Here is an 11211-nt window from a genome sequence, read left to right on the forward strand (position 1 = left end):
ATCAGTGGAGTGTGTTTTTCTAAAACCAGACTGAAAATCATACGTTAGACCCCGTTTGTTAACATATTCATACATTTGCTCATGTGCAATTCTCTCCAGGATCATTGATGTTACACAGAGGATAGATACAGGCCTATAATTCTCAGGGTCAGACTTTATCCCCTTCTTTTACAGAGGTATAACATTAGCTTGTTTCATGTCCCTGGGAAAGGTGCCTTGTTCAGGAGAGAGATTAATGATATGCTGTTAAGGTTTTCTTCCGATGAAAGAGAGGAGGACCAAAATGCAGCGTGGTTATCTTGATACATCTTGAATAAAGATGATAGCAAAACTATACAAAACCACTAAACGTAACGTGAAAAACCAAAACAGCCCTATCTGGTGCAAACAAACACAGAGACAGGAACAATCACCCACGAAACACTCAAAGGATATGGCTGCCTAAATATGGTTCCCAATCAGAGACAACGATAAAGTTGAAAGTTGTAAATTCTTGGTTAATTTCACGAACCCTGGCTAACAAGTTGAATCAGCAATACAAAATTGGGTTTAGGGTTAGGGTTAGGGGTAGGGTTAACCCTAACCCTAACCCTAAGTATTTATTTACTAAGTACCTAACAATCACACAGAATTACATAAACACAGAATGAATCATACCTTGATTACAAATTATGTCATAAGGGAAAACGTCCCTAGAGGACGGAACAGATATGACAGCTGGTCACAAAAAGAAAGTGGGTTGGGTTTGAGTGAAAGAGCGGGAAGACTGAGGAACAAAGGGAGAAGCTGTGCTATCATAAATACAATATCCTATGCATTCTAAATTACCGCCCATTTGGAAAAGGAAAATGCAATAAATATTTACTCTGAGCTGCGCTTCAATAGGTTGGTGGTAGATGGAAGGCCATGTTGCCCAACAGAGTCCTTTGAAGAGTGTCTCTGATGGTGAACGGGATATGTTGTAGTGTCGTCGTTGTGTGGTAGACAGGATACTCTCTGTCCTTTCCTAGCCCACGTTTACAGCTGCTGTTGCTAACTCAACGGCTAGGATGTTTCACTTCTTTAGTGAATAAGAGTTCAAAGTTCATACCATTCACAACCAAAGCTCACATTGAGGTTGGCTTAGTTTCTGTAGTTGCACATGTTAGTCCTATTTAACTTCTTGAAGCACCCATCCCGTTACCGGGATCATTTTCATCAACATCCGCAATTACTCAAAATATTTAATTTTCATGAAATCACAAGTGCAATATAGCAAAACACAGCTTAGCTTGTTGTTAATCCACCTGGCATGTCAGATTTCAATACAGCTTTTCGGTGAAATCATAACAAGCGTTTATGTAAGAACATCTCTCTCAGTAGACAAAATATTACAAACAGCTAGCAGCCAAGTAGATTGGTCACGAAAGTCAGAAAAACAATAAATTAAATCGCTTACCTTTGATCTTCGGATGTTTTCACTCACGAGACTCCCAGTTACAAAATAAATGTTCCTTTTGTTCCATAAAGATTCTTTTATATAAAAAATACCTTCATTTGTTTGGCGCGTTATGTTCAGAAATCCACAGGCTCGAGAGGTCACGACATCACAGATGAAAATTCCAAATAGTATCCGTAATGTCCACAGAAACATGTCAAATGTTTTTTATAATCAATCCTCAGGTTGTTTTTAAAATATATAAATCGGTAATATATCAACCAAAGCTGTAGCTTTTTCAATAGGAGTGGGAGAGGCAATGGCTGCCCCACTCTGTTGCGCTAGCAAAACTCTGCTTACACCCAGCTATCCAGTGACGCGATGTGATCTTTCTCGCTAATTTTTCAAAATAAAAGCCTGAAACTGTGTCTAAAGGCTGCTGACACCTTGAAGAAGCTATAGGAAAAGGAATCTGGTTGATAACCCTTTAAATGGAGGCAAGGCATCCAATGGAACAGAGAGCTATCAGGAAAAACAGCACTTCCTTGTTGGATTTTCCTCCGATTTTCGCCTGCAATATTAGTGCTGTTATACTCACAGACAATATTTTGACAGTTTTGGAATCTTTAGAGTGTTTGCTATCATAATCTGACAATTATATGCATATTCTAGTTTCTGGGCCTGAGAAATAGACATGTTTCAAATGGGTACGTTTTTTAGCCGAAAATGAAAATCCTGCCCCCTACAGTCAAGAAGTTAACGTATGGACTGTCATCCTCACGTCCTCGGAACAGGAGGCTACATTTTCGTCAAGGGCTTATATAGTGGAGGGAGAAGGGCGTGTTTCACAGTCTACAGCCCATGTCTCTTCACAGGGGCGGGTCACTGATTGAGCAGAGCCCTAACCTTATGAATACCCAAATCTCTCATTTGGAAGCAAAAGTTACATTTCATCTCTTCACCAGTAATTTTATATTTAAACATTTGAATTGCACAACAATTCCATGTGAATCTGATAACTATAATGTGTAGACTTCCCACTGTACCATTTATGTCATCCTATCATTGATGAGAATGTCTCAGATGACAACCGAACTGACATCATATTCATTAAGTACCTAAGTACCTAGTACTTAATGAACAAGTTCTCATTTGCAACTGTGACCTGGCCAAGATAAAGCTTAGCAATTTGACACATACAACAACACAGAGTTACACATGGAATAAAAACATACAGTCAATAATACAGTAGAAAATTTAAAAAAAGTCTATATACAGTGAGTGCAAATGAGGTAAGTTAAGGAAATAAATAGGCCATGGTGGCAAAGTAATTACAATATAGCAATTAAACACTGGAATGGTAGATCGGCAGAAGATGAATGTGCAGGTAGAGATACTGGGGTGCAAAGGAGCAAAATAAATAAATACCCGTATGGGGATGAGGTAGGTAGATAGATGGGCTGTTTACAGATAGGCTAAGTACAGGTGCAGTGATCTGTAAAATGCTCTGACAGCTGGTGCTTAAAGCTAGTGAGGGAGATGTGAGTCTCCAGCTTCAGAGATTTTAGCAATTTTTTCCAGTCATGGGCAGCAGAGAACTGGAAGGAAAGGCGACCAAAGGAGGAATTGGCTTTGGGGGTGACCAGTGAGATATACCTGCTGGAGTGTGTGCTACGAGTGGGTGTTGCTATGGTGACCAGTGAGCTGAGATAAGGTGGGGCTTTACCTAGCAGAGACTTGTAGATAACCTGTGGGTTTGGTGACGAGTATGAAGCGAGAGCGAACCAACGAGAGCGTACAGGTCTCAATGGTGGGTAGTGTATGGGGCTTTGGTAACAAAACGGATGGCACTGTGATAGACTGCATCCAGTTTGCTGAGTAGAGTGTTGCAGGCTATTTTATAGATGACATCACCGAAGTCGAGGATCGGTAGGATGGTCAGTTTTACGAGGGTATGTTTGGCAGCATGAGTCAAGGATGCTTTGTTGCGATATAGGAAGCCGATTCTAGATTTAATTTTGGATTGGAGATGTTTGATGTGAGTCTGGAAGGAGAGTTTACAGTCTAACCAGACACCCTGGTATTTGTAGATGTCCACGTATTCTAAGTCAGAGCCGTCTAGAGTAGTGATGCTGTACGGGGGCGAGCAGGTGCGGGCAGCGATCGATTGAAAAGCATGCATTTAGTTTGACTTGCGTTTAAGAGCAGTTGGAGGCCACGGAAGGAGAGTTGTATGGCATTGAAGCTCGTCTGGAGGTTAGTTAACACAGTGTCCAAGGAGGGGCCAGCAGTATACAGAATGGTGTCGTCTGCGTAGAGGTGGATCAGAGAATCACCAGCAGCAAGAGCAACATCATTGATGTATACAGAAAAGAGAGTCGGCCCGAGAATTGAACCCTGTGGCACACCCATAGAGACTGTCAGAGGTCCGGACAACAGGCCCTCCGATTTGACACACTGAACTCTATCAGAGAAGTAGTTGGTAAACCAGGCGAGGCAATCATTTGAGAAACCAAGGCTGTCAAGTCTACCAATAAGAATGTTGTGATTGACAGAGTCGAAAGCCTTGGCCAGGTCGATGAATACGGCTGCACAGTAATGTCTCTTATCGATGGCTGTTATGATGTCGTTTAGAACCTTGAGCATGGCTGAGGTGCACCCATGACCAGCTCTGAGAAGGTATGGTGGGATTCGAAATGGTCAGTAATCTGTTTGTTAACTTGGCTTTCGAAGACCTTAGAAAGACAGGGAAGGATAGATATAGGTCTGTAGCAGTTTGGGTCTAGAGTGTCACCCCCTTTGAAGAGGGGGATGACCGTGGTAGCTTTCCAATCTTTAGGAATCTCAGACGATACGGAAGAGAGGTTGAACAGGCTAGTAATAGGGGTTGCAACAATTTAGGCAGATCATTTTAGAAAGAGAGGGTCCAGATTGTCTAGCCCGGCTGATTTGTAGGGGTCCAAATTTTGCAGCTCTTTCAGAACATCGGCTATCTGGATTTGGGTAAAGGAGAAATGGTGGGGGCTTTGGCGGGTTGCTGTGGAGGGTGCCGGGCAGTTGACCGGGGTAGGGGTATATGGTTAATTTCACCCCACCTTCTGATGTTCCCAGAATCTCTATGTTAACCAAGTGTTTTCAATAGTCACATCAGTAGGGTAGAGAGAGGAAAAAAGGGGGGAGATGTATTTATGACTGTCCTAAATCTACCCCCCAGGCCAGCGTCATGACACCAGTGTGTCTATGTATGTGGATGACTCAACACTGTACATTAGCTACTACAGCAACTGAAATGACTGCAACACTGTAGATTGTTTCAGAATGGGTGGCAAGGAAAAAGTTAGTCCTAAATATTTCCAAAACTAAAAGCAATGTATTTGGGACAAATCATTCACTAAACCTCAACTACATCTCATAATGAATAATGTGGAACTTTAACAAGTTGAGATGACTAAACTGCTTGGAGTGACCCTGGATTGCGAACTGACTGTCATGGTCAAATCATATTGATACAACAGTAGCTAAGATGGGGAGAAGTCTGTTATCTGCCTTCTTAACAGGGTCCTACAGGCCCTGGTTTTGTCGCACCTTGACTACTGTTCAGTCGTGTGGTCAGGTGCCATAAAGAGGGACTTAGGAAAATTGCAATTGGCTCAGAACAGGGCAGCACAGCTGGCCCTTAATAGTATACAGGGAGCTAGGACTAATGATGTGAATGTCAATCTCTCATTGCTCAAAGTGGAAGAGATATTGACATCATCACTACTTGTTTTTGTAAGAATTGTTGACACACTGAATGTACCGATATGTCTGTTTAAATTACTAGCACACAGCTCAGACACCCATACATACCCCACAAGACATGCCACCAGAGATCTCTTCACAATCCCCAAGTCCAGAACAGACTATGGGAGGCACACAGTACTACATAGCCAGGACTCCATGAAACTCTATTCCACATCAGGTAACTGATGAAGCAGATTTAAAAGACATGTAAAATACATCTTATGGAACAGCGGAGACTGTGAAGAGAGACACACAAAGGTACAGACATATGCATAAGCAAACATTGTAATATTGTTTTATGGTGGTATTAAACATTTGTAGTGTAGATATGTAGTGGTGTAATAATGATGAACTGTTTTATATTTTGTTTTATGTGTAATATAAGTGCTTTAATGTGTTTGGACCCTATGAAGAGTAGCTGCTGCCTTGGCAGGAACTAATGGAGATCCATAATAAACCCCAGGAAGAGTAGCTGCTGCCTTGGCAGGAACTAATGAGGATCCATAATAAACCCCCAGGAAGAGTAGCTGCTGCCTTGGCAGGAACTAATGGAGATCCATAATAAACCCCCAGGAAGAGTAGCTGCTTCCTTGGCAGGAACTAATGGAGATCCATAATAAACCCCCAGGAAGAGTAGCTGCTTCCTTGGCAGGAACTAATGGGGATCCATAATAAACCCCAGGAAGAGTAGCTGCTGCCTTGGCAGGAACTAATGGAGATCCATAATAAACCCCCAGGAAGAGTAGCTGCTGCCTTGGCAGGAACTAATGAGGATCCATAATAAACCCCAGGAAGAGTAGCTGCTGCCTTGGCAGGAACTAATGGGGATCCATAATAAACCCCAGGAAGAGTAGCTGCTGCCTTGGCAGGAACTAATGAGGATCCATAATAACCCCAGGAAGAGTAGCTGCTGCCTTGGCAGGAACTAATGGGGATCCATAATAAACCCCTGGAAGAGTAGCTGCTGCCTTGGCAGGAACTAATGGGGATCCATAATAAACCCCATGACTAGTAGCTGCTTCCTTGGCAGGAACTAATGGGGATCCATAATAAACCCCAGGAAGAGTAGCTGCTGCCTTGGCAGGAACTAATGGGGATCCATAATAAACCCCATGACGAGTAGCTGCTTCCTTGGCAGGAACTAATGGGGATCCATAATAAACCCCATGACGAGTAGCTGCTTCCTTGGCAGGAACTAATGGGGATCCATAATAAACCCCATGACGAGTAGCTGCTTCCTTGGCAGGAACTAATGGGGATCCATAATAAACCCCATGACGAGTAGCTGCTTCCTTGGCAGGAACTAATGGGGATCCATAATAAACCCCATGAAGAGTAGCTGCTTCCCTGGCAGGAACTAATGGGGATCCATAATAAATACAAATACACATGTTTTGCCAAAATTATATATACTTACTCCTTTCTAAATAAAAACATAAAAAATACTTCACCAGAGAGCATGACTCAGCCAAAGAGGATCATTAGCTTCCTTTTAGAAATAGCTGGGGAGGGGGTGTGGTGAAGATACGGTGTGTCTCTCCAGAATGGGGAAGGGTGTGGTGAAGATGTGGTGTGTCTCTCCAGAATGGGGAGGGGTGTGGTGAAGATATGGTGTGTCTCCCCAGAATTCCTGCTCATTCATTGTTTCATTGTGTCAATTGTTTGCCCTTTGATGGTTTATTTGTTATCAATTCCCCATTGCATACACATGACCAAAAGTATGTGGACACCTGCTGGTCGAGCATCTCATTCCAGAATCATGGGCATTAACATGGAGTTGGTTCCCCCCCTTTGCTGCTATATTCTGGGTAGGCTTTCCACTAGATGTTGGTACATTACTGCAGGGACTTACTTCCATTCAGCCGCAAGAGCATTAGTGAGGTCGGGCATTGATGTTGGGTGATTAGGCCTGGCTCGCAGTCGGTGTTCGAGTTCATCCCAAATGTGTTCGATGGGGTTGTGGTCAGGACCTCGCTTTTTAGCACAGGGGTATTGTCATGCTGAAACAGGAAAGGGCTTTCCCTAAACGGTTGCCACAAAGTTGGAAGCACAGAATCGTCTCTAAAGTCATTGTATGCTGTAGCGTTAGTTCCACTTTGCATTCGGGCACTTTGCATTCGGGCAGGTAACGTTCTCCTGGCATCCGGCAAACCCAGATTCATCCATCGGACTGACAGATGATGAAGCGTGATTGATCACTCCAGAGAACACGTTTCCACTGCTCCAGAGTCCAATGGCGGCAAGCTTTACACCACTCCAGCCGATGCATGGCAATGGAAACTAATTTCAGGAAGCTCCCGATGAACAGTTATCGTGCTGATGTTGCTTCCAGAGGCAGTTTGGAACTCAGTAGTGAGTGTTGCAACCGAGGACAGACAATTTATACTCACTTCAGCACTCGGTGGTCCCATTCTGTGTAATTGTGTGGCCTACCACTTCGTGGCTGAGCAATTGTTTCTTCTCGATGTTTCTACTTCACAATGACAGCACTTACAGTTGACTGAAATTTGGTGAAATGACTTGCTGGAAAGGTAGCATCCTATGACGGTGCCAAGTTGAAAGTCACTGAGCTCTTCATTAAGGCAATTCTACTGCCAATGTTTGTCTATGGAGATTGCATGGTGGTGTGCTTAATTTTATACACCTGTCAGCAACGGGTGTGACTGAAATAGCTGAATTCAGTGATTTGAAGAGGTGTCCACATACTGCTGTATATACAGTGGGGCAAAAAAGTATTTAGTCAGCCACCAATTGTGAAAGTTCTCCCACTTAAAAAGATGAGAGAGGCCTGTATTTTCATCATAGGTACACTTCAACTATGACAGACAAAATGAGAAAAAAAATCCAGAAAATCACATTGTAGGACTTTTAATAAATGTATTTGCAAATTATGGTGGAAAATAAGTATTTGGTCAATAACAAAAGTTTCTCAATACTTTGTTATATACCCTTTGTTGGCAATGACAGAGGTCAAACTTTTTCTGTAAGTCTTCACAAGGTTTTCACACACTGTTGCTGGTATTTTGGCCCATTCCTCCATGCAGATCTCCTCTGGAGCAGTGATGTTTTGGGGCTGTTGCTGGGCAACACGGACTTTCAACTCCCTCCAAAGATTTTCTATGGGGTTGAGATCTGGAGACTGGCTAGGCCACTCCAGGACCTTGAAATGCTTCTTGTGTTTGGGATCATTGTCATGCTGAAAGACCCAGCCACGTTTCATCTTCAATGCCCTTGCTGATGGAAGGAGGTTTTCACTCAAAATCTCACGATACATGGCCCCATTCATTCTTTCCTTTACACGGATCAGTCGTCCTGGGCCCTTTGTAGAAAAACAGCCCCAAAGCATGATGTTTCCACCCCCATGCTTCACAGTAGGTATGGTGTCCTTTGGATGCAACTCAGCATTCTTTGTCTTCCAAACACGACGAGTTGAGTTTTTACCAAAAAGTTATATTTTGGTTTCATCTGACCATATGACATTCTCCCAATCTTCTTCTGGATCATCCAAATGTCACGTTTCTTCAAAATCGAACCCAGAAGCAGACCAGGACAAGGAGAGTAGGAAGAAGGTGAGTATTTATTTACAAGTGAATGTGAGTGGGTAGATACATCCAGGTGGCGTAGCGGGCAGCGGTGGTGAGTTGATGGGAGTAAATAGGTGGATCCAATGGGGAAGCGGAATCCTCCGATGACCAGGCGGGAATGGGGTAATGATCCGGGTGAGTAATGTTCATGGCTAACGATCCGGCAGGGAATGGATGTCAGGTCAGAGCTTTTGAAGGGGAGAGGTGATGATCAGGACAGGTGTGCAGATTACTGATGGGATACAGGTGCGGGTGAACATCGATCTCCCAACAAGCTAATCTGCCCGGCAACCAGACAGGGTGCGTTCCAGGACACCGGAAACACACTCCAGGACAGAAACACAGGCAAACACAGACTCAGGAAGCGGGGTTCGTGACACCAAATGCTCTCTAGCACTCTTCAGACGGGCCTGGACATGTACTGGCTTAAGCAGGGGGACACCTCTGGCACTGCAGGATTTGAGTCCCTGGCGGCGTAGTGTGTCACTGATGGTAGGCTTTGTTACTTTGATCCCAGCTCTCTGCAGGTCATTCACTAGGTCCCCCCGTGTGGTTCTGGGATTTTTGCTCACTGTTCTTGTGATCATTTTGACCCCACGGGGTGAGATCTTGCGTGGAGTCCCAGATCGAGGGAGATTATCAGTGGTCTTGTATGTCTTCCATTTCCTAATAATTGCTCCCACAGTTGATTTCTTCAAACCAAGCTGCTTACCTATTGCAGATTCAGTCTTCCCAGCCTGGTGCAGGTCTACAATTTTGTTTCTGGTGTCCTTTGACAGCTCTTTGGTCTTGGAGTTATAGACCTACTGCTGCATTGACCTATAGGCTATCTCTGAGTTATAGACCTACTGCTACATTGACCTATAGGCTATCTCTGAGTTATAGACCTACTGCTACATTGACCTATAGGCTATCTCTGAGTTATAGACCTACTGCTACACTGACCTATAGGCTATCTCTGAGTTATAGACCTACTGCTACATTGACCTATAGTTATCATCATATCATTGGTTAGGTTACCTGGAGAAGTGCTCGTGTGGTTCTCCAGGTATCGTCAACAAGCGGAATGCCACTGGACTCTGGCTCCTCGCTATCGGGTCAGGCAGAGGGTATTGTTGTCCACTCGGGACCCTCCGGGTAGAATCCCATAAACCTTCCCCCCGTTGCATTGGTCCCTTCCCCATTTCTAGAGTCCATAGTCCCACTGCTGTCCGTCTGTTGTTGCCCCGTACCCTCCATGTTCACCCCACTTTTCATGTGTCCAGGATTAAGCCCTTGTCTCACAGTCCTCTGTCTTCGGTTTCTAGGCCCATATTCTCTCTCTCTCCCAGTTTTGACCCTTGCCTGTTTTATGGACTCTGTACCTGCCTGCTGACCAGTCTGCCTGCCCTGACCTCAAGCCTGCCTGCCACTCTGTACCTCCTGAACTCTGATCTGGTTTTGACCTTCTGCCTGTCCACTACTATTCTCTTGCCTACCCCTTTTGGAACTAATAAATATCAAACGCTCAAACCATCTGCCTCCCGTGTCTGCATCTGGGTCTGGCCCTGAGCCCTTATACAAGGAGTAAGCCCATTCCAGGACCTGTGGCCGGGCCGAATCAGGAACGAACATCCGGTTAGCCGAGCCCCCCCCAAAAATGAGAAATTGGGCATCTTTGTTTAATTCAGCGTCTAATGTCGAATCTGTGAAGTTCTATGGGATAATTTAACAGAGCTGTTCCTATTAATGTAAAGTGTCTTAATTACACTTTGAAAATATTGACCAAAACCAAAAAATCAAAGTCTCAAAAAGAAAATAATATATAACTAGTATATATATAGTTATTTTCTAGAAACATAGCTACAGTCCACTTAGCTAGCTAGCTTGCTACTTTATCAAATCAGATAGATAGCTAGATGTTCAAATGTTCATAAATGACCAGCAGGGTCAAATAATAATAATCACAGTAGTTGTCGAGGGTGCAACAGGTCAGCACCTCAGGAGGAAATGCAGGTGTAGAAGCACGGTGGCTAGGAAAAACTCCCTAGAAAGGCCAAAACCTAGGAAGAAACCTAGAGAGGAACCAGGCTATGTGGGGTGGCCAGTCGTCCTCTGGCTGTGCCGGGTGGAGATTATAACAGAACATGGCCAAGATGTTCAAATGTTCATAAATGACCAGCATGGTCCAATAATAATAAGGCAGAACAGTTGAAACTGGAGCAGCAGCACGGCCAGGTGGACTGGGGACAGCAAGGAGTCATCATGTCAGGTAGTCCTGAGGCATGGTCCTAGGGCTCAGGTCCTCCGAGAGAGAGAAAGAAAGAGAGAATTATAGAGATCACACTTAAATTCACACAGGACACCGAATAGGACTGGAGAAGTACTCCAGATATAACAGACTGACCCTAGCCCCCCGACACATAAACTACTGCAGTATAAATACTG

This window comes from Oncorhynchus kisutch, linkage group LG14 (assembly GCF_002021735.2).
Source record: "Oncorhynchus kisutch isolate 150728-3 linkage group LG14, Okis_V2, whole genome shotgun sequence".
NCBI lineage: Eukaryota > Metazoa > Chordata > Actinopteri > Salmoniformes > Salmonidae > Oncorhynchus > Oncorhynchus kisutch.